Raw genomic sequence first — 24931 nt, 5'->3', positions numbered from 1 at the left:
ATAAAGCTTGTGAGGAGGAGGGAGGAGGTCAAAAGAGAGAAAGAGAAAGAGAAAGAAGAAGAAGACGACAGTGGAGAGAGTTGGTGATTGAAGGCATTGTGGTGTGGAAAATCTAAATAAAGAAGTTTGTTTTGGACATTCTGGTGTCGGTCTGTCTGTGTCTGGGGTTATGCTTTCCACAGTAGCTTTTGTTACGGTCTTGTTGCACAGCAGTATTGGGGTAATAGATACATTTTGCCTGGTTGAGCAGAGTGAAGTAGGAACATGTGTCACCACCTGGTGGAAATAATGAAATGAGGTTCTGTATAGTGAAAGAATACTAGCAACTGCGTGTCTTTTTCAGTTTTCAGTTGCCTAGTTGTCTACAGAACACAGACAGCCAAACTCCATCAGGGCATTAACGTCAATAGTCACAAATGATGACTTTCTGAGGTGAACTCATGCACCTGCCCTGAAAGATGCCATAGAAGAAAATGAGTGGCAGATTAAAGTGCACCACCTCCTTTTAAAATGGCTGAACGTTCCAAGAACATTTGCTTGGTGCTCTTCTGATACCTTGTGTTGCAGTTTGTGTGCAATCCCAAGATGCGATGCAATACTCAGAATATCAAGTTTATTTTTTCAAGTTTTAAGGGTTTTTCATTTACCTATGGCGCCATTGTGATTTGCCAGAACAGGAATTGTTTAAATTTATGAAGAAAATATTTACTTTAAAATGCTAATTTAGGCAAATTAATATGCCCTGATTGTGACAAAAATCATTTCAATTTGAAAAACGCAGAAGCTATCCTATAAATAACCAGAAGAAGAATGAAATCCACCTAATCCACCATATTAGATAGATAGATAGATAGATAGATAGATAGATAGATAGATAGATAGATAGATAGATAGATAGATAGATAGATAGATAGATAGATAGATACTTTATTAATCCCAAGGGGAAATTCACATACTCTAGCAGCAGCATACTGATAAAGAACAATATTAAATTAAAGAGTGATAACAATGCAGGTAAAAACTGACAATAATTTTGCATAATAATAACATTTACCCCCCGGGTGGAATTGAAGAGTCGCATAGTGTGGGGTCTCCTCAGTCTGTCAGTGGAGCAGGATGGTGACAGCAGTCTGTCGCTGAAGCTGCTCCTCTGTCTGGAGATGATACTATTCAGTGGATGCAGTGGATGTTCCATTATCGATATTAACGAAACAAAATATGAGAGGAGCAGCAATGCGAAATTTATTTATATTTATTGTCCCATCTATTTTTCGTTTTCTATTTCTGGAGCCTATCCCAGTCAGCACAGTGTGCAAGGCAGGAACAAACCCCAGACAGGATGCCAGTTAATCGCAGGGCAAACACACACACCATCCACACACTCAAGCCAGTCCATCTACTTTGTAACTTGCCTGTCTTTAAACTGAGGGAGGAAACACGAGCACCCAGAAGAAAGCCACGCAGACACAGGGAGAACATGCAAAGTCCATGTACCATGTACTGGTACATGGACCCTGGTCTCCTTCAGCGAGGCAGCAGTGCTACCACTATGTACACAATAGTGCAGGCATAGGAGCCCACCAGTCCATGGCAGACCATGCCCATTGTCTTTATTGTCACCAGTAACTGATGCCCGCTCACTAGACCCGTAAGGTAAAAGTACCAGTGTGTCATTTGTAAATGCTGAGGTGCAACACCTCATAGTGGCTGCCTGGGAAAGGAATGGTGGTACACCAACAAGAGCAATCTGGGTCCCAGGGAGCAGCGCCATTAATGCTGAATTATTTCATCAGCCTAATACATACATAAAATCGGTCATGAAATGATTGTGCACATAAATTAATATTTGATATCTTGCAATTCTAAATCAGGGTCCTCAATCATAGTCCAGAAAGACCTCATAGGCTGCAAGTTTTTGCTTCAAACAATTTCTTAATTAGAACTCATTTATTTGCAGCTTAAAAATGATATTTTGGAGGGTTTAATTTTAGTTTAGTCACTTCTTACATTTCTGGACCCTTAATTGCTCATTTCAGTTTTAAATAGCTGAATTTAGGCTTTAATTGATTCCTAGTTTATTGATAATCCACAAATTAATAATAACCAAAGAACTTCAACTACATTGATCTATTTATATGCACCATGTAGTTTATGTTTTAATTAAATATTTGATAATATATAGTGAGTTACAGGGAATTAAAAATGTAAAACTGGAATCATTGGGAAGAGTGCTTATCTTTCATTAAATAAAAAGATAAGGCAGTGTGGTCGCCAAGTGAAGAAGGGTCAACAAAAAAATGGAATGTTTTGGGGTCTCAACACATTTATTACCAAAGTCCAACACAAAAACTATGCTCAATGGTGTGAAAAACAATAAACAAAGGTAAGTGCCACATAGCCAAGTGCCCTCTAATTGTTTTGGCTGTGCAGATGGGTCCTCACCTGAAGCCCCACTCATTAGGTTGTCTCAGTGATCAATGACATCTCCTTCTGGGCAGTTGTCCCTTTGAAGCTCTGGTACCGGAAGGGAATGGGGTCAGTTACCCTCACATGACAAGACTGTTTGTGGCAGTGCCCCCTCTTAGCCCGGGGTGGTATTACACGCCTGGGAACAGCCTGGTTGGTGAACCTCGTGACTCTGGCTTGGGTTTGGACAATGCTTTGCATGTCTCCTACACAATATACTTGGATTTGTGTTTAATACAATTTTGAATGCCACTGAGGACAGAAAGGCTGGACAACGACATGACTTCAGGATAAACTGGAAGGATGAACAAGCAGGAGCTGCTGGCCAGAAGCAATCCTGCTGGAGACGTCCCAGATTGGGCACCTGCAGGGCTTCATGGGAACTGGAGTCCAGAAGTCAGCCCTGTTCGGGTCCCTGAGTGCCACAAGGATTCACTGTCAGGGGAGGACTATCCTGGTTCTCAAACAACCCATAAGTACTCCCCACAAGTCATGCCAGGTCACTAGGAGCTCTTCCAGGTCCAGCATAAACGAAGCCTTCTGCCTTACCTCAGAAAGTCAGAGCTGGGAGGCACCACACAGCACTAAACTGGAGGTGAAAGGAGAGGAAAACCTTTATTATTTGTATTGTTTTGGGGCTTCATTTCATTGTTTTGGTGTGCTTTGGATTAAAAATGCCATCATTTAAACCTATGACTATGTCAGACATTTTTGGGTCTGAGGTTTGGGGCTCAGTGGTGCCCCCTACTGGTTACACAATATATTAAAGAAAATATGTTTTTCTATAGCTCAGATATAACCTTTTGAAACACATATATGTTACATTACATTGTTAAATATGTCCACATATTTTTCGGGTACATTGAAAATATTTCATCTCCATAAGGATGGGCAGCGATTGGCTCTAAGATCTTCATCTGTCCACCTCTGCTCACTGCTGAACGCATCTGACAAACTCACAGAGAAATGCAAGAACATGATAACCATGTCCCAGCAAAGAACACGTTGGCATCAAAGTCAAAGGTTTTAAGGCTGAGAGCTTTTAAGTAATCCAATAGCTAAAGTCACAAATCAGGGATCAAAAAATCAGGCAGCTAAAGGCCACGGAATTAACGAATGAGTTCACCAGGAACATCTGTCAGTGTTAGAGGCACGTGACCACACAAAGTCCGCACTGTTGTATAGGGCCATGTTGTTCGTTATTGGATTATTCACTTAGCCATTTCTGACTCTTGCTGAGATGGTGGGATGTGACATTGCAGGGTTTTTCTTTATTTATATAAGTCACCTTGCAACAAATCAATTGGAGCAAGAAAATTATTTCTATCTATGTCTCTCTATTATAAAAAAAATCCTGGGAGGGAAAGACTAGAGAGACGAGACGTTATCTTCACGGAAGACACTTAAAAGACCCGTGAGACAAAAGAGATTGGCCACGGAGCATCTCGCGGGGACCTTAAACATAAGACTTTGTGCCAAGAGATTGACCCAGGACCATCTCACGATGACGTAGAATATGGGATTCTTGCAAGACACGCCATACTTACAACCAATATCAAATAAGACCACAGGCAGCAAAACACTCAGTCGTGTAAAGGCTTTGAGCACACACAGATCCAGGGCTCTCAGCTCATATAAAATGTATAATAACAATACATTATAGATGAAACATCAATGACTAAGTGAAGAAAGAGCAGTGCGGAGAAAAGAAACCCAAAAGCGTTGGAGAGAAAAAAATGAGAAAAAGAAAAAGAATAATCTAGGTGCAAATTCAGAAAATAAGGAAAGTAATAATCAACCCGGAACAAGTGGAATTGAAAAAAGCACGTCTCAGAATTAAAAGACAAAGAGTAAAAGACAAGGTAGAACTTCATAAAGATGTTCAAAAAAGCTGGCACTATACAAATGCAGAGCAAGGTTAGAGATTATGAAAGCAGTGGAATTCGAAAGGCTCAGAAAAAACATTGGTGCAATATAAATGCCTAACTTGCTCCCAGCTCCAAAAACAATGACAAGTGACAAGCAAAACATGCAGCTCACCTGCAACAGAAACCCAGCGGATGATCTGACTGCTTCTCCTTGCAAGCGTTCAGTCACCCTAACCCCCCTTCACAATGCAAGCGGCAGAGACACAAAGTGGCAAAAGGACAGCTGCTGCTGTAAATGATCGATGGGCAGTGCAACAGCAGATGATCTGACAGCTTCTCCTTAACGTGCATTCAGCAGCACCCTCTTCACAACGCAAGCAGCGTTATACATCCTGCAAGAAAGAGATTTAACCACAACCAGGGCAGGAAATAAAGGACAAGTATTGTTTTTACAATGTCACGCGAGACAAGGCAGTGAGACATCATTTAAAACAAGTCCACAGACATCTAACCTAGCAGTTGGTGGATTGCTGTTAGCAGACACACTTGTCTGCCATGTGCTCCCAGCTCTTAAAACATCGACAAGCAACAAGCAAAACATGCACCTCGCCAACAGCAGCAAACCAGCAGATGATCCGAGCGCATCTCCTTAGCGTACGTTCAGCCGCACCCCCTTCACAATGCGAGCAGTGTTATACATCCTGCGAGAGAGAGATTTAACCATGACCGGGGCCGGAAATAAAGGACGAGTATTGTTTTTACAAAAGTTTTAAAGCAAAAGTGAAAATAATGCATATGTAACAATTCCCATGAAATGAACAATCTCTTTAAATTGTATATCCGGTAAACCAAACCCGGGGGTGGGTGAGCGAAGCGAGCAGGGGGCAGAACCCTCTAGTATAAATATAAAATCCAACGTCTTAATTCAAACACAAAAAATGGGTCAAATTTGATCCATAGATGTTGGCCTTTGTTATCATTGCTTCATTTTATTAATTTAGTTTGCCTTTTCTGGGGAGTTTTATTGGGCACCATGGCAGCTAATAAGGGACTTCTAAAGCCAAGGATTCTGATTTTCACATTTACTTTGTTCTCTTTCATTTCCTGAGGAAGTATACATTTTGTAGGAAGAGAGCAGGAATCCCGGCCAGGGAGGAGGATGGTTTCTTACCTGGACGGGAGGCCAGAGCAGAAAGACAGATGGATTGGTCGGCGGGGCAAGAAAATAACTTTGTGCCCGGTTGGCATATAATAATGGATGGATTAGTGGAAGCCGAGAGTTGAAAGCAGTTCCATCCTCCACACGTCAGGGTGGCAGTCGTCCTTGTGTGTCAGCACACTTAGGAGTTTGGAAATTGGAATCTGGAAGTGCAACCCTGCCAGGTCCCTGGGGGCCGATAGAGGGTGTTGCTGGGGGAGGACTTTCCTACTTTCTATAGAGCCCAGAAGTGCTTCCAGGAAGATACGGCGTGACACAGGAAACATTCCTGGTTCCAGCTTAAAAGGAGTCCACTGCTTCACAGTGGGGAGTCAAGAGGCAGCAGGCAACACTCCACTGGAGGGGAAAGGATGAGGAGTTTGTTATTGTGGCTGAATTTTAGAAGGGTTATTTTGTGAATGTGCTTGTGGATGAATAAATATCTTTTTTTTTAATCCTTGAAACATGTTGGGTTTTACTGTCTACTGTTTTTACATCTTGAATATCGACATGCAGTGCCATTTTGAGAGTCCATGCTTCCCATGACATCTTTAGAAAGACCCTATAACCTTTTGTGTATAATTCGTGTTATAATTTTTTTTAAGTTTTTTTTTTTTTTGTCTTTTGATTCCACGTCTTGGTTTGCGAACAGTTTGACTTATTGGTATTAGACCTCTTATATCATTGAAAGATGCTGAGAAATTAATTCACGCTTTTGTTTTCAGTCGACTAGATTACTGTAACGTACTCCTGTCAGGACTACCCAAAAAAGACATAAATCACTTGCAACGAGTGCAGAATGGAGCTGCTAGAATCTTAACTAGGAAGAGAAAATCGGAGCACATTTCTCCAGTTTTGAGGTCACTACACTGGTTACCTGTGTCATTCAGACTTGACTTTAAAATCCTGCTTATGGTTTACAAAGCCTTAAATAATCTGCTCCATTTTATATATTGGAGTGTCTGACATCTTATATTCCAAATCGTAACCTTAGATCTTCAAATGAGTGTCTGCTTATAATTCCAAAAGCTAAACTTAAAAGAAGTGGTGAGGCGGGCGTCTTTCTGCTGTTAGGCACCTAAAATCTGGAATAGCTTGGAATAGGAATTTGCCAGGCTGATACGGTGGAGCACTTTAAAAAACTGCTAAAAACACGTTACTTTAACATTGCTTTCTCATAACTTCATTATAATTTAATCCCGATGCTCTGCATATTCAATTAATTATCATTTCTATTCATGGTGACTCCAAAATCTGTACTAACCCCTACTCTCTGTGCTGTTCTTTTTGCAGGTTTCTGTGGTGGGAATCAGCACCACCACCACCCGATCAAAGCACTGTGATGTTCCTACATTGATAGATTAAAGGCCAGAAGTCCACATGACCATCATCATTAAGTTCTTCCATGTGAACCGTGAATACCATGAGGACTGATTGAGGTCATTTATGTTAGGTAGAATAGGGGGCTGGGTGGTGTTGTGGCCTCAGACCCCTGCAGATTTTATTTTTTCTCCGGCCGTCTGGAGGTTTTTTTTTTTTGTTTTTTCTGTCCTCCCTGGCCATCGGACCTTACTTTCATTAGTATTATGTTAATTAGTGTTCCCTTATTTTAATTCTTATTTATTTTGTCTTTTTTCTCTTTCTTCATTATGTAAAGCACTTTGAGATGCTTAATTTGTATGAAAATGTGCTCTAGAAATAAATGTTGTCGTTGTAAGAATCTCTGTTTGTATTTTTGAGTGACCTCTTCACTTTGGATAAACGTGTCTGTTAAGCAAATAATTGCAAAGGGAAATGGAAGTTGCTGCTTCCCAGTTCTGCCTTTTTTGTGTCTCAATTCAGAAATTACAAAATTGTTTTGCAAAATGTTTAGGAGAATGTTTCAGGTATTTGTGTGTGACATTATTAATTAATTTATACCGAAATGTATGCAAATCCCCTTTAATGAAAGTCTGCAAAGTATCTGAATGGTTTGATTTATAATTTGAAACTATGGAACAGAGGGGGAAATCAAGGAAAAAATGTGTCGTTGTCCCAAACATTATAAAAGGCACTGTAAATAAAACCCTAAAATGTAAAATGTTTGCCTTTACTCACACATGTATATCTGCATTTTTATAAATGCGATACATGAGTGCCATCCAGTGGACGCTGTGCAAAGCAGAGTGAAGGGTGATGATGGACAGGGAGCTATAAAAGACTTGCCATGCCACACGCCAGGAATTCAGTACAATAAGCACATGTGACGGTTGATGTCACTAATAAGCTTGTTTAGTACTGCGCCAGCCACTACATAATTCTAATACTGTACAGTATAGTATTGCACATTATTTGTACATTGTATTGACATCACTAACACAAACTGTTATATTTTTCACAATGAGATCCACAGAGCAAAGGACACGGAGCCAGAGACACACAAAAAACGGCATGGGCGACTTTGGAGCTCAATGATATGGTACGTTTCTGTGGATTCCTCCCACTCAAGCCCACTCCATTAATGTGTTAGTTGAAGTTTCTACCATCACTAGTCCCGGCAAAAAGGCCACATGTGGGAGAAGAAAATGTGTGAACTGCTGGCAGGGAACTGCTTAGCAATGCAAGGGATCCCTTTGACTCATTTGGAAGAAGAATCGTTTTGAACAGTGGGGCATGTAAATCATTTTCCCATTTTCTAGTATAAAAAATTAATTTTGTGGCATACGGCTGGGGGTCCATGCTGGACAGACAGGGAGTGGGAGTGTATCCAAAGCATTATCTCCCCCAGTGCACTAGGTGGCAGCCCCCCTGGGATGCAGAGGTGCCTCAGACTCCTGCAGGGTTCCATGGACGCTGGAGTTGGGTGCAGCCCTCGTTGGTTGTGTGGGTGCTGCCAGGGGGTGCTGCAGCTGCTGCTGAGCCCTTGATTACAGCACTTCTGCCACACCCGGATGTGTTGTCGGGAGAAGGTTGTCGAGCACCTGGAGCACTTCCGGGTGCTTTATAAAAGGAGCCAGCAGCTGCTACTCTGGGATCCAGATTCAGGTGGGAGAAGATGAAGCTTGCCAAGAGGAATGGAGATAAAGAGAGAGAAAAAGAGAAGGAAAAAGAAAGAAGAGAATTGTGCTTTTGTGATGTATTGGGACTGTGCTGTATAGGTGGGAAACAGGGGGAAAAAGAAAAAATATAAAAGTATGTGTGTGTGCGAAACCTGGATGGTCCACAATTTATATAATCCTTTGAGTTTTGAGTGAAAAATGTTGTGTGACATTGAAAGACCATGCTGAAGGAACGTCTTTGCAATTTTATTTTATCCTCCAAAACTGTTGGAGAACTGAAATTTTGAAAGGCTTGTAGCTAAACTATAAGGTTTGCCTTACTATTTTTGAAAAGTAAAACTTTTGATGAAAAAAATGATACATAACAAATTGGAATTTCATGCAATAAACATCCATCCATCTATTATCCAACTCGCTATATCCTAACTACAGGGTCACGGGGGTCTGCCAGAGCCAATCACAGCCAACACAGGGCGCAAGGCAGGAAACAAACCTCGGGCAGGGCGCCAGCCCACCGCAGTGCAATAAACATGCAGACTTCAGAAACACTGCAAAACACTAAAAAAATGGCTTACAAATCAAAAGGATCAGGGGGAGTCTTTATTGTGGGCTGACAAGACCTTGTCAAATAACAGAGCAGGACTGATGACACCAGAGACACCAGAGACAAGTAATTGATATGCAGGACTACTTTATTGAAATTGACTACATAATGTTTGTAATGATTACAATCTTCAATGGATGCTTAGAATCTCATGTTCTGAAAAAGAAAAAGACAGCAAAATGAATGACCAGATTACAGAAATCATAATAACTAAACATTCATTCAGGTGGCTTCTAGACATCGAATGAAAATTGAGCACAGTTAGCCAAAGCGATGACAGTAAGGAGTCCAGCTGAGAGATTTTAGCAAACATAAAGCCCTCTATAATCAGCAGAAAACAGTTCTTCCATTTTGAATGTTATTGACTGGAATCGTTTGTAATTTTGGAGTAAAAACTTGAGCTACACAATATGGAAGACCATGCAGAACAAAAAAGAACATTAGAACAATCTGGACGAGATCAGGCAATTCAGCCCAAAAAGCAGGCCAGTCCTGTCTGCTAAATTCTTATAAAATAACATCAAGTCAAGTTCTGAGGGTCCCTAAAGTCTTCCTGTCTGCTTCACTACTTGTTCACTTATTCCAAGTGTTCTCTATGTGAAGAAAACCTTCCCAATGTGTGAAATTTCCCCTTAACAAGTGTCCAACTGTGTCTACGTGTTCTTAATGAACTCATTTTGAAGTCATTGTCTCGATCCACTAGACTACTTCCCGCCATAAATTCAGACACTTCAATCATGTCTCCTCTTAAAATTGTTTTAAAGTTTAAACTGTGAAGGCTCAGCTCTTTTCATTTTTCCTCATAACTCATACCCTGTAGACCTGGAATGAGCCTAGTTGCTCTTCTCTGGACTTCTCTAGGACTGTCATGTCTTTATGGAGACCAAAACTGCATAATGGACTCCAGATGAGGCCTCACCTGTGTGTTATAAAGCATGAGCAGAACCTCCTGTGATTTGTACTCCACACATCAAGGCGCCATATAACCTGACATTCTGTTAGCCTTCTAAACACTGTCTGGCAGTTGATAGAGTCGAGTCTGTTACGACGCCTAAATCATATGGTGCAGAAAGGAGGAATGGAGAGTATGAATTGAAGAGCACAGACCAGCATAGACAAAGAAAAAACATTCCAAGAAAGCTGAAATGACAGTCAGAAAAAAATATTAATAGTGGCATTTGAAAAGAGGTTCATTGAAAAGGAGTGAAAGATGAGCGAGGGTCATGACCGCGACTGGTCGTATCACCCACATTACCTTTATGACAACTGTAGGTATTGGGCCTGTAAAAGTAAGAAGAAGAAAACTTTAAAATTACAGTCTGAAAAAGCGTTTTCATACATTCTGAATAATAAGTTAAAGATATCTGACTAAAAGAAGACTACACTTCTAGGATACACCAAAGTGATGTGGCCAGAAACTACTAAGGAGTTGAGGATAATAGATAGATAGATAGATAGATAGATAGATAGATAGATAGATAGATAGATAGATAGATAGATAGATAGATAGATAGATAGATAGATAGATAGATAGATAGATACTTTATTACTCCCTGGGGGAAATTCCCATACTCCAGCAGCAGCATACTGATAAAGAACAATATTACATTAAAGAGTGATAACAATGCAGGTATAACAAACAGACAATAACTTTGTATAATGTTAACGTTTTTAATGGAATTGAAGAGTCGCATAGTGTGGGGTCTCCTCAGTCTGTCAGTGGAGCAGGACGGCGACAGCAGGCTGTAGCTGAAACTGTTCCTCTGTCTGGAGATGATCCTGTTTAGTGGATTCTCCATGATTGACAGGAGTCTGCTCAGCGCCCGTCGCTCTGCCACGGATGTCAAACTGTTCAGCTCCATGCCTATAATAGAGCCTGCCTTCTTCACCAGTTTGTCCAGGCGTGAGGCATCCCTTTTCTTTATGCTGCCTCCCCAGCATACCACCACGAAGAAGAGGGCGCTCGCCACAAACGTCTGACAGAACATCTGCAGCATCTTATTGCAGATGTTGAAGGACGCCAGTCTTCTAATGAAGTATAGTCAGCTCTGTCCTCTCTTACACAGATCATCAGTATTGGCAGTCCAGTCCAGTTTATCATCCAGCTGCACTCCCAGGTATTTATAGGTCTGCACCCTCTGCACAGTCACCTCTGATGATCACAGGGTCCATGAGGGGCCTGGGCCTCCTAAAATCCACCACCAGCTCCTTGGTTTTGCTGGTGTTCAGTTGTACGTGGTTTGAGTTGCACCATTTAACAAAGTCCTTGATTAGTTTCCTATACTCCTCCTCCTGCCTACTCCTAATGCAGCCCACGATAGCAGAGTCATCAGTGAACTTTTGTATGTGGCAGTACTCCAAGTTGACTTGGAAGTCCGATGTATGTTGGCTGAACAGGACCGGAGAAAGTACAAGCCACTGCGGCGCTCCTGTGTTGCTGACCACATGTCAGACCTGCAGTTCCCATACTGAGGTCTGCCTGTAAGATAGTCCACGATCCATTCCACCAGGTGTGAGTCTACTCCCATCTCTGTCAGCTTGACCCTAAGGAGCAGAGGTTGGATGGTGTTGAAGGTGCTAGAGAAGTCCAGAAACATAATTCTTACAGCACCACTGCCTCTGTCCAAGTGGGAGAGGGATCGGTGTAGCATAGTATATATGATGCCGTCCTCCTTCTCCTTCTCCCACCTTCTCCTGGTATGTGAACTGCAGAGGGTCGAGAGCGTGGCAGACCTGTGGCCTCAGGTGGTGAAGCAGCAGCCGCTCCATGGTCTTTATCACATGTGACGTCAGGGTGACAGGCTGGAAGTGATTCAGCTCACTAGGACGTGATACCTTTGGGACTGGGGTGATGCAAAATGTTTTCCAAAGCCTCGGGACTCTCCCCTGTTCCAGGCTCAGGTTGAAGATGCACTGTAGAGGACTCCCCAGCTCCAACACACAATCCTTCAGTAGTAGTGGAGATACTCCATTTGGACCCGCTGCTTTGCTGGCATGAAGTCTCCTCAGCTCTCTACTCACCTGGGCTGCTATAATTGTGGGTGGAGATGTCTCTCCTATGCTGGCATAGAAGGATGGGCGGAGGGTGCAGTACTCCAGGCTGAGAGTGGGTTAGGGTGGTCAAACCTATTAAAGAAGTTGTTCATTTGGTTTGCTCTCTCCACATCTCTCTTGATTGTGGCACCCCGCTTCGAGCTACAGCCAGTGATGATCTTCATCCCATCCCACACTTCAAACATTTCACAGGTAACCAACCTAAAGATGCTAAAAATGGTTTCATATAGCACAATTTATTTGTTTTTGTTAGCATATGTACAGCTGCAATTTACACACACTGAAGACGAGACACATTAGTCTGACTAACCCCAAAATACAGCCCATTACAATAATCCAGACAAGAGGAAAAAAAAGCATGGTTCAATGTCACATAATCTCCAAAAGAAAACATGTGCCTTACTTTGTTTAAGTCCCTCAGATGATAAAAATAGGGCCTTATCAAACAGCATTTACCTGCTTATCAAATTTAAAATCGGAATCAAATAAAAAATGGCAAGATTTTTCGAGTAGGGTTCGACATAACCTTAGAGTGGCCCTAGATCACAGGTTTCAGAGGTTCAAATATTAAGATTTCCGTCTTCGTCTCATTTATTTTAAAAAAATTAATAGCCATCCATGACGTTTAGGCAGTTGAACAGGCATTTCAGGGAATCTGGGCTGCCAGCTCTCGAAGTGAGGTACAACTGTGTATCATCATCTTAACAGTGATAGGACTCTCCTTGCTTTTTTATAATGTGACTTGGTGGTAATGTGTACAATGAAAATAAAATATAACTGGGCACCCAGCCCGGGGTTTGTTTCCTGACTTGCGCCCTGTGTTGGCTGGGTTTGGCTCCAGCAGACCCCCAGTAACCCTGTAGTTAGGATATAGTGGGTTAGATAGTGGATGGATGGAATACAACTAAGTGCTGATCCATACTTGAGAGGGGCAGGGTCAAATGATGATCCGTTAAAAGAAACTGAAAAAGTTTTCTTTTCCAAAAAAGAAGTAAACCATTTGAGAGCGAAGCCTGAAATTTTCCAGACACTCTAGAAGATTGTGGTGATCTACTGTGTCAGAAGCAGCACTGAGATCTAACAATATTAATACTGCCCAGTCTTTAGAATCTACTGACAGCAAGAGGACATTTGTGACTATGATAAGTGCTGACTCAGCACTATGCTTCGCCTGGAATCCAGATTGTAAAATATCAAAAATATTATTTTCATTTTAAAAAGAATGAAGTTGCTGAAAGACAACTTTTTCCAGTATCTTAGAAAGAAACAGAAGTTTCGAAACTGGCCTATAGTTACTCGGATCAGTGGAGATAAGACCGGCCTTTTTTCAGATAGGCTGCAAATCTGCATGTTTAAAAAATGCTGGTACTTGTCTGGAAGTAAGGGAAATATTTATAACTGACTGAATAGAAGGACCTACGCTGTCAGACACTTCTTTCAGGACCCAAGGAAGAGTAGGGTCTAATGGATATGTGGAAGGTTTCAAATCTGAGACAACTTTTTGTAAGTGAGAAAAAGAAATTGTTTTTTAAGATAGGGGTGCATTCTGGAGTAGCTACTACTAGGCACCCCTGGGACATACATGAGCATGGATAGCAGATATCTTATTAACAAAGAAATTCAAGAAAATATCACAACTCAGTGAGGATATATTTCCATTGTCAATGACTTTTTAAAGTGCTTAATGTGTTGTTAAGGACTTTTGCTTGGTGCTTGTGTTTTGCTACCAAGTCTGAATAATATCTTGCTCTAGATGACTCGTTGTCCTCTTGGAAAACAGTTAAGGAATGTTTTAGAATCTCATAAAAGATCTGTATCTTATCTTTGCTCCACTTTCTTTCTGCCCTTCTGCAGGCTCGTCTAAGCACTCTGGTGCAGAATGCAGCTGCTAGAATCATAACTCGGAAATGAAAATCCGAGCACATCACCCCAGTTTTGATGTCACCGCACTGGTTACCTTTGTCATTTAGAACTGACTTTAAAATACTGCTTATAGTTTACAAAGCCTTAAATAATCTCGCTCCATCTTATACAGTCCTATGAAAAAGTCTGGGAACCCCTCTTAATTCTTTGGATTTTTGCTTCTCAGTGGCTGATCTTTCAAAGTAGCAACTTCCTTTTAATATATGACCTGCCTTATGGAAACAGTAGTTTTTCATCAGTGACATTAAGTTTATTGGATTAACAGAAAATATACAATATGCATCATAACAAAATTAGACAGGTGCATAAATTTGGGCACTGCAACAGAGATATGACATCAATACTTAGTTGAGCCTGCTTTTCCTCCTTTGAGCCTCCAGATGTGGTCCTCCTATAGCCTTTGATGAGTGTCAGATTCTGGATGGAGGTATTTCTGGCCATCCTATCATACAAAATCTCTCCACTTCAGTTCAATTTGATAGCTGCCAAGCATGGACAGCCTGCTTCAAATTATCCCATAGATTTTCGATGATATTCAAGTCAGAGGACTGTGACGGCCATTCCAGAACATCGTACTTTTCCCTCTACATGAATGCCTTTGTAGATTTTGAACTGTGTTTTGTTAGAATATCCAACCCCTGCATAACTTCAACTTTTTGACTGATGCTTGAACATTATCCTGAAGAATTTGTTGATATTGGGTTGAATTCATCTGACCCTGACTTTAACAAGGGCCCCAGTCCATGAATTAGCCACACAGCCCCACAGCATGATGGAACCTCCACCAAATGTGACAGTAGGTAGCAGGTGTTTTTCTTGGAATGCTGTGTTCTTCTTCTGACATGCAAAGCGATTTTTGTTTTGACCAAATAATTCGATTTTTGTCTCATCAGTCCAAAGCACTTTGTTCCAAAATGAATCTGGCTTGTCTAAATGAGCATTTGCATACAACAAGCGACTCTGATTGTGGCGTGAGTGAAGAAAGGGCTTCTTTCTCATCACCCTGCCATACAGATATTCTTTTTGCAATTTGCGCTGAATTGTAGAACGATGTACAGATACACCATCTGCAGTGGGATGTTCTTGCAGGTCTTTGGAGGTGACCTGTGGGTTGTCTGTAACCATTCTCACAATCCGGTGCATATGCACACCTGTCTATGAAGTTCAAGGCTTAACGAGCTAATCCAACCAATTTGGTGTTGCAAGTAATCAGGATTGAGCAGTGACAGGCATTCAAATCAGCAAAATGACAAGGGGACCCACATTTTTCCACAGCCAGTTTTTCACATTTGATTTCATTTCATACAGCTAAATACTGCTTCACTAAAAATCTTTGCTCAGAAAACACCGCAGTACTCAGATGTTCCCAGAAAATAAAAGACATACCACTGTTATCTTTTTTTGTTTAAAGGAGAGTAAATTATCATGCAGGCTGAGAGGGGTTCCCAAACTTTTTCATATGACTGTATTTCGGAATGTCTTACACCTTACACTCCAAATCGTAACCTTAGATCTTCAAATGAGTGTCTACTTAGAATTCCAAGAGCTAAATTTAAAAGAAGTGGTGAGGCGGCCTTCTGCTGTTATGCACCTAAAATCTGGAACAGCTTTCCAATAGGAATTTGCCAGGCTAATATAGTGGAGCACTTTAAAATACTGCTGAAAACACATTACTTTAACATGGCTTTCTCATAGGTTCATCTTAGTTAAATTCTGATGCTCCGTATATTCAATTAATTATCATTATTATTAATGGTTTCTCCAAAATCCGTACTAATCTCTACTTTCTCTTCTGTTCTTTTTCCGGTTTTCTGGGGTGGCCACAGAATTCAGGATGGTTTCACAGGACAAATTTAAAGTGTTCACTAACTCGTCTGGAGTCAGATTTTTAAATGGATTTACTGCAGTGGTTATAGCAGTAAAAGCACTAGAAAATCGGGTTACAGTCAAATTTTTGAGTAGCAGGGTGAAGAATAACACTTCCCAGCAAAACCCAGGATGTTAGCGCTTAACATAACAGGCATATGGTCAGAAACACAGAGTGCTTGCAAATCACTGAAATTAAAGCCATGTGATGGGCCGAACACAGACTTAAAATCTCTATGTCTGTCCGCTAGATGGCAGCACTACAGTTGATAACTGAGACAAGGCAACAAAGTTCATCAGCAAGCTGGCTGCGTCTATAGTGATTGTACACTGAGATACGACTGCTCTAGAATGCCACACTTTGACTGGCTCAATGAGAAACGACTTAGCTCATACACCACATTCAAAGTGTTCAATCACATTATGTGTATGGTGCACCATAGCTGTCATATTTGTCAAATGCAACTAATTACATTTCACCACAGGTGTACAGAACTTCTTTTAAATCGAAAACCTGTTTTCTTTATGACACCAACAAAGGGAGAGAAAGTCTCTAAGAATAAGAAATTTAAAAAAAACTAAATTGTAAAATTGCCCTCCTCCTTGAACCGTCACCTTATCGTGGTGGAGGGGTTTGCGTGTCCCAATGATCCTAGGAGCTATGTTGTCCGAGGCTTTATGCCCCTGGTAGGGCCACCCAAGGCAAACTGGTCCTAGGTGAGGGATGAGACAAAGAGCGGTTCAACAAACCTCCAATGAAGAGCAAAAACTTTGGACAACGTTTTCCCTTGCCGGACGCTGGTCACCGGGTCCCCCTGCTGGAGCCAGGCCTGGAGGTGGGGCTCGATGGCGGCGCCTGGTGGCGGGCCTGCACCCATGGGGCTCGGCTGGGCACAGCCCGAAGAGGTAACGTGGGTCCTCCTCCCCATGGGCTCACCACCTATGGGAGGGGCCAAGGAGGTCGGGTGCAGTGTGAGTTGGGTGGTGGCCGAAGGCGGGGACCTTGGCGGTCTGATCCTCGGCTACAGAAACTGGCTCTTGGGACGTGGAATGTCACCTCTCTTAAGGGGAAGGAGCCTGAGCTAGTGCGCGAGGTGAGAGGTTCGGCTAGATATAGTCGGACTCACCTCGACGCACAGCTTGGACTCTGGAACCAATCTTCTTGAGAGGGGCTGGACTCTCTACCACTCTGGAGTTGCCCCGGTGAGAGGCCGAGCAGGTGTGGGCATACTTATTGCCCCGACTTGGAGCCTGTGCATTGGGGTTTACCCCGGTGGACGAGAGGGTGGCCTCCCTCCGCCTTCGGGTGGGGGGAAGGGTCCTGACTGTTGTTTGTGCGTATGCGCCAACAGCAGTTTGGAGTATCCACCCTTTTGGAGTCTCTGGAGGGTTGCTAGAGGGCATACCTTCTGGGGATTCCCTCGTTTTGCTGGGAGACTTCAATGCTCACGTGGGCAATGACAGTGAGACCTGGAAGGGCGTGATTGGGAGGAATGGCCCCGATCTGAACCCGAGGGTGTTTTGTTATTGGACTTCTGTGCTCGTCATGGATTGTCCATAACAACACCATGTTCAAGCATAAGGGTGTTCATATGTGCACTTGGCACCAGGACACCCTAGGCCTCAGGTCGATGATCGACTTTGTGGTCGTGTCGTGGACTTGCGCCATATGTCTTGGACACTCGGGTGAAGAGAGGGGCGGAGCTGTCAACTGATCACCACCTGGTGGTGAGTTGGCTTCGATGGTGGGGAAGATGCCGGTCAGACCTGGTAGGCCCAAACGTGTTGTGAGGGTCTGCTGGGAACGGCTGGCAGAGTCCCCTGTCAGAAGTAGCTTCAACTCCCACCTCGGCAGAACTTCAACCACGTCCCGAGGGAGGTGGGGACATTGAGTCGAATGGGCCATGTTCCGTGCCTCTATTGTTGAGGCGGCTGACCGAGCTGTGGCCGCAAGGTGGTCGGTGCCTGTCGTGGCGGCAATCCCCGAACCCGTTGGTGGACACCGGCGGTGAGGGATGCCGTCAAGCTGAAGAAGGAGTCCTATAGGACTTTTTTGTCCTGTGGGTCTCTGGAGGCAGCTGATAGGTACCGGCAGGCCAAGCGGAACGCGGCTTCGTTGTTGCTGAGGCAAAACTTCGGGCATGGGAGGAGTTTGGAGAGGCCATGGAGAGCGACTTTGGACGGCTTCGAGGAGATTCTGGTCCACCGTCCGGCGTCTCAGGAGGGAAGCAGTGCAGTGTCAACACCGTATATGGTGGGGATGGTGCGCTGCTGACCTCGACTCGGGCGTTATGGGTTGGTGGGGGGAGTACTTCGAAGACCTCCTCAATCCCACTAACATGCCTTCCAATGAGGAAGCAGAGCCTGGGGACTCTGAGGTGGGCTCTCCCATCTCTGGGACTGAAGTCACCGAGGTGGTCAAAAAACTCCTTGGTGGCAGGGCCCCGGGGTGGATGAGATACCCGAGTTCCTTAAGGCTCTGGATGTTGTAGGACTGTCTTGGTTGACACGTCTCTGCAACATCGCATGGACATCGGGACAGTGCCTCTGGATTGGCAGACCGGGGTGGTGGTCCCCTCTTTAAAAGGGGACGGAGGGTGTGTTCCAACTATAGAGGGATCACACTCCTCAGCCTCCCTGGAAAAGTCTATTCGGGGTTCTGGAGAGGAGGGTCCGTCGGATAGTCGAACCTCGGATTCAGGAGGAACAGTGTGGTTTCGTCCTGGTCGCGGAACAGTGGACCAGCTCTTCACCCTTAGCAGAGTCCTGGAGGGTGCATGGGAGTTTGCCCGACCGGTCTACATGTGTTTTGTGGACTTGGAAAGGCATTCGACCGTGTCCCTCGGGAATCCTGTGGGGGTGCTCGGGAGTATGGGGTACGGACCCCTGATAAGAGCTGTTCGGTCTCTGTACAACCGTGTCAGAGCTTGGTCCGCATTGCCGCAGTAAGTCGAGCCCGTTTCCAGTGAGAGTTGGACTCCGCCAGGGCTGCCCTTTGTCACCGATTCTGTTCATAACTTTTATGGACAGAATTTCTAAGCGCAACCAGGGTGTTGAAGGGGTCGGTTTGGTGGACTCAGGATTGGGTCACTGCTTTTTGCAGATGATGTTGTCCTGTTTGCTTCATCAGGCCGTGATCTTCAGCTCTCTCTGGATCGGTTCGCAGCTGAGTGTGAAGCGGCTGGGATGAGAATCAGCACCTCCAAATCCGAGAGCATGGTCCTCAGCCGGAAAAGGGTGGAGTGCCCTCTCAGGGTTGGGGAGAGATCCTGCCCCAAGTGGAGGAGTTCAAGTATCTCGGGGTCTTGTTCACGAGTGAGGGAAGAATGGGCGTGAGATGACAGGCGGATCGGTGCGGCGTCCGCAGTGATGCGGGCTCTGCATCGGTCTGTCGTGGTGAAAAAGGAGCTGAGCCGTAAGGCAAAGCTCTCAATTTACCAGTCGATCTACGCTCCTACCCTCACCTATGGTCATGAGCTATGGGTAGTGACCGAAAGAACGAGATCGCGAATACAAGCGGCTGAAATGAGTTTCCTCCGCAGGGTGTCTGGGCTTTCCCTTAAAGAGAGGGTGAGAAGCTCAGTCATCCGGGAGGGGCTCAGAGTAGAGCCGCTGCTCCTCCGCATCGAGAGGAGTCAGATGAGGTGGCTCGGGCATCTGATCAGGATGCCTCCTGGACGCCTCCCTGGTGAGGTGTTCCGGCACGCCCAACCGGGAGGAGGCCCGGGAAGACCCAGGACACGCTGGAGGGACTATGTCTCCCGGCTGGCCTGGGAACGCCTTGGGATTCTCCCGGAAGAGCTGGAAGAAGTGGCCGGGGAGAGGGAAGTCTGGGCCTCTCTGCTTAAGCTGCTGCCCCGCGACCCGACCTCGGATAAGCGGAAGAGGATGGATGGATGGATGGATGGATGTAAAATTGCCAATCATCTTTAAGCATCTTCTTGAAGAAGTGAAATTAGCCTTGCTGTTAATCCCGAGCGTCTCCCAGGCTTGAAACTCTTTGTCAATACCATTAACTCCAAATAATTCTTGGGACGATATTCTACTGCCATCTTGTGGAAAAAATAACATCATACTGCAAAAAGTTCATGGATTTTCTAAATGTTCTCCCACACTATCATAACTCCTCAGTATTCATAAGAGGGGTGCAGCCTTGAACAAAAACACACAATGGCGTAAAAATGAAAAGTTGTAAAGCCACTTTAAGAACAAGCATAAAAATAAGTCATAAGTTAAATCACATGATTGCGATTACAGTGTGAATTGGTGATCAGATGGTGAAACTGATGCACACGGGTCACTGTAAGACCGAACAGTCATGATATGCTTGATGAATTTGGTCACGTGAAGCATCAACACGGTTCAGGTAACTTCCTGGCAAGAAGGCAAAATGACTTCCAAGTAGCCAAGTAGAAGACAAGAAAGATGCTAGTCCCCTAAGCACTGTTCACAATTTAACAACTGTCATTGTTCGGGTCACTAAGCTTTGCAGTGTGTTAGCCTACACAAGGGGAGCATCAATCATGCAGAACCGGCACTGACATTCTACCATCTTGTGAGCAAACAAGAGAAAAAAAAATTAAGAAAAGTGCATAAAGGAACACACTTCTACTGTCCTGATTGTGACATGGGGCTGTGCATTAGAGACTGAATCTGCATGAGTACAGCAGGGGTAACTTGACACACCTTTCCTACTGTATTTATTTTGATGTTTTGGTATTTACTTGTTTCTGTTAAATATTTTGTCTTGATAAAAAATGTACATTTTTGGCTTGTTTTTCTGGGGTAAACAAGAAGGCTACCAGTAACAGCTGTTGTATCATCAACATCAAACTAGCTTTGCCTGCAGATTTAATAGATGTCAAATTGCAAAGTTATGGAAAGTGTGAGACATCTCTGAAAAAGAATGCACAATCAGCCTTTTTACAAAAGGGATGCTTTAAACTTTGTCCATCCCTCCATTTTCTGCCACTTATCCAGGTCCAAGTTACAGTGATAGCAGTCTATGCAAAGATGCCTAGATGTCCCTTTACCACGCAATTTCTTGCACTTCCTCTGGGAGGATACTGAGGCATTCCCGGCATGTCCTAGGTTTTCCCTGAGGCCCTGGTTGGACATCTCAGAAACACCTTCCTAGGGAGGTGTCCAGGATGCATCATAATCAGATACTCAGAGCAACGGCTCTACTTTGAGCTCCTCCAGAATGTATCTTTAATGCTGAGCCCAATGATCTACTGCTTACGAAGGCTTCCCAAAGTTCATGACCATAGGTGAAGACAGGGAGGAACATTGAACAGTGAATTGAGAGATTTGCCTTTGGCTTAGCTCTCTTTTCAAAATCAGCAGCACCAATTCAGCCACAGGGCGAGTGGGTAACAGTAAGACGGAGGTCTAAGAAGACAAAATTTAGTGCCTCGGCACCCAAGTCACCAATTTGGACCCAGAACAGATTCTCAGCACTATGCAGCGTGCCTGTGGACACTGAGAATAAGAAAGTGCTCATAATTGGTGATTATATAGTGTAGAATGTTAAAATTCCAAACTATGTTAAATGTTAATGTTTTTGACATAGAGGCCACATTGGACTGTGTCGCTGACGATGAAGTATCTACCTTATTGCTGCATTTCAGCACTAATGATATTTATTTACAGCAATCTGAGGTATTAAAGAGGAACTTCATCTCTCTATGCACCAAAGCTAAAAGAAAATTTTGGAATTTAGTTGTATCTGGCCCCTTAACAAGATTATATAGAGGGAATGTGATTTATAGCAGATTGTGTTCCCTTCACTGCTGACTAGAAACCTGGTGTGCAAATAAAAGCATAGCCTTTGTGAACAATTGGGATTATTTTTGGGAAAGATCAAAAGAGATGGTCTTCATCCTAACTGGAAGGGATCTTATGTATTATCCCAAAATATGGCAGCAAAACTGCCTAGCTGACTGATTAGAGCACCATCCAGGCTGCAGTCATGTGATCTTAAATCACAGACTGCTGTTTATCCACCTGTTACTTCCCTGAAGCTGTTACCAATAATCCCTCTTATGGGGCACCCAGAAAATATAGTCTTGATGCAGACATTAAATTACTTGATAACAAACAAATGAGGTGTATAATTAGACCAAGAGATAAAACGAGACCCTCCACCAGGAGCACATGTAATAGAAATTGAATTCAAATTAAAAAAACATATATATCACCTTTTCAGAAAGAAGTATGCAATTGTATATGCTGCTTATTGAACATTCTCTCTCTCTTGGAAGTAAAGCTGTTTTGGTAAATGATATCTTATTAAGTGCTAAATCTGATCTGTGTCTTCTCACTGAAACCTGGCTTAGTAAATCTGACACTGTTCCCCTAGCTGAGGCATCATGCATACACATTCCTTCATAAGTCTAGATATTCTGGTCGACGATAATTCATTGTAACGAGATTCAAATCACTTCTAAAAATGTAGGCGACTTCACATCCTTTGAGGCATTCATTTTAAATATTAAAACAGATTCCAACACAATTATAGCGCTTATCTACAGACTACCAGCTCCATATTCATTGTTCGTGACTGAATTTAGTAACCTTTTATCTCATTTGGCTATGAATTATGATCATGTAGTATTGATAGGGGATTTTAATGTACACGTTGATGTGGAAACTGACACTTTTAGCAAATGTTTATTTGTTAAATTCAGAAGGATTTAAATTTTCAAAGGTCCAACTCATAATCATAACTACACATTAGATTTAATTATACCTTACAAAGTTGAAATTCATATTTAAATATTACTCCATTAAATGAAGTTATTTCCAACCAATACTTAATTAAGTTTGATTTGGTTCTGCCTTTACCAATACACTCACAAATTAACACTAGAATTACCAAGGCCTACGAAAAAACACGTAAACCCGGACCACCTTAAATCCGTTTGCACCGTCAGCGTCTTTTGTGTTGAAAATGTGTCGATAAGCCCAAGCACCCTGCTATCACATTCCCGCTCCTCCCATCGCTGAAGAAACGTCAATGTGTCATGTGTGTTCCGTGTCTACAAAGACGTAGAGTAAGTGTAGCATGACAGAAATGTTGAACACATATCTAAAGCCTTCCCGTCTCACAAAAAAAATTTTTTGAGTAGTGAGCTGCTCTACATCGGACAAAGTGAACAGAAGCTCTCCCCGCAAGAAACATCCACTCACATATAAATGTTTCTTATGTAAAAATTATTACAAACCATAATCACAAATATAACTGCATGATACGTTGGTGAGCTCTTTAAGCCCTGCTTTTTCTTTGAAGGACAGGTGTGGGGCAGACTGACCGACCTGTTGCTACATCCAAACGGTGCCATCTTTCGCCTTTACATCTGGTGCAGCTGCATTGTTCTTATATGTGAGTGGACGTTTCTTGTGGGTAGGGCTTCTGTCCTATTCCTCTGATGTAAAACCCTCGTCCTCATCTAAGTTCACCTCTGTTATAACACATCTTTATTTGAAAACAGCAGTGTCAGATCAGGGGGAGCATGAAAAAAAAAAAAACGCTGACCTTTACAAGTACCATAAATTTCACCGGCTGTTACAGACTCAAATAAAATGTATGTTTTTACTCTACTGTATAATAATAAGAATAAGAGTAGCTCATTTCTGAAAATGGAGGCATCCGGGATCAAACCATCCACATCTTGATTACCAGTCAACAGTTCTTACCGCTGTACCACCAAAGCATTCATATTAAGGTTGTGTCAATGTCGCACTCTAACATGAGTTATTTTTCTGCAGTTATATTCTTGAATAAATGCATACTTGTTTTGTTATACTTGTACTTTTGTGAAAGTGTTTATTTGATATTTGGGCTTCAGGTTTCACACATTATACACTTCATGTCTACATTTTGTCAATTATTACTAAAACATGAAAAATGTTTTTGATTTTAACAATGTGTTTGTTTACATAGATTGTTGTAGACACGGAAAACACATGAAATGCTTTATTCCAAATAACGCTATATTACTTAACCTAGACAACTCTAGGCAACTCACATGCAGGTAAACAGACTTGAGGCTGTCATCGGTGGAATTTGACATTTTCCACCCACACTCTCAGCCTCACTGTAACTTCAGGCTGTATATTTTGTCTGTCCAATTCAGTTTCAACAGTTACATTTTTCCTTGTCTTGTAAGAAATGATGTTATGCATCAAATTACTCTATCAGTATCCAATCATCTGATTTGAGTATGCATCTATCATCAAACCATTGTGGCCGTACTATTCAAAATTGTTTGCTGGCAGCAAAAATCTTATTTTTCCTATGCCATGCACATATTGACAACAGTGGTTGGATGCACACTTATATCGGGTGATTTTTTTTTTTCCTATATGGGCACTAGGGTGTAGCTCAGAGTGGAAAAGACTGCAAGACACTCTTAATTTATGCATGCGAGTACTTTACTGATTTCATGTATTTATTAGGCCAATGATATAATTCAACAGATTTACACATTTACTTTGTCAATGGATCCCCATAATTTACAAATGATGTGCTATGTGAACTTATTAAACAATAAACCACACCAAATAATGAACTGTCTCAAAACTGCTTTTTTAAATGTCCTAACAGCTCAGGTGAGTGTAATATAAGACACACTTACCCCATCTCCGTGGACCATCATAAAGTATCTGAAAGAGAGAAATGTGTAACTGTTAGGGTGTTTGAGACTTTGGACATAAATATAATGATAACTTTGCATGGCAATCAAATCATTTTAAAAATAATTAAATTAGAAGTAGTGTCTGACTGTTGTCCATATGACTGACAGATATTCACAACTGTAAGACAGCAGCTGGTCCAGATCGAGAGTCAGGGCATGAATTACCAAAGCCTTCAAAAAAACTAGGAAATCCGGCCCACTTAAATCCCTTCTCA

The 24931-nt window shown here is 42.7% G+C and overlaps 1 long non-coding RNA gene across 1 annotated transcript; it reads right to left on the bottom strand.

The window, feature by feature from the left end:
- Window positions 1-9250: 9250 nt before the first annotated feature.
- Window positions 9251-24679, bottom strand: LOC120526941. The gene is made up of 3 exons (XR_005633242.1): window positions 24657-24679; window positions 10430-10455; window positions 9251-9330 (listed from the first exon to the last, which is right to left on the bottom strand). It is a non-coding gene; the product is annotated as an uncharacterized LOC120526941 (long non-coding RNA).
- Between the last annotated feature and the right edge of the window lie 252 nt (window positions 24680-24931).

This window comes from Polypterus senegalus, chromosome 3 (assembly GCF_016835505.1).
Source record: "Polypterus senegalus isolate Bchr_013 chromosome 3, ASM1683550v1, whole genome shotgun sequence".
Lineage (NCBI taxonomy): Eukaryota > Metazoa > Chordata > Cladistia > Polypteriformes > Polypteridae > Polypterus > Polypterus senegalus.
The sequence above is the reverse complement of the archived record's forward strand: the minus strand, read 5'-3'. Positions and strand labels throughout refer to the sequence as shown.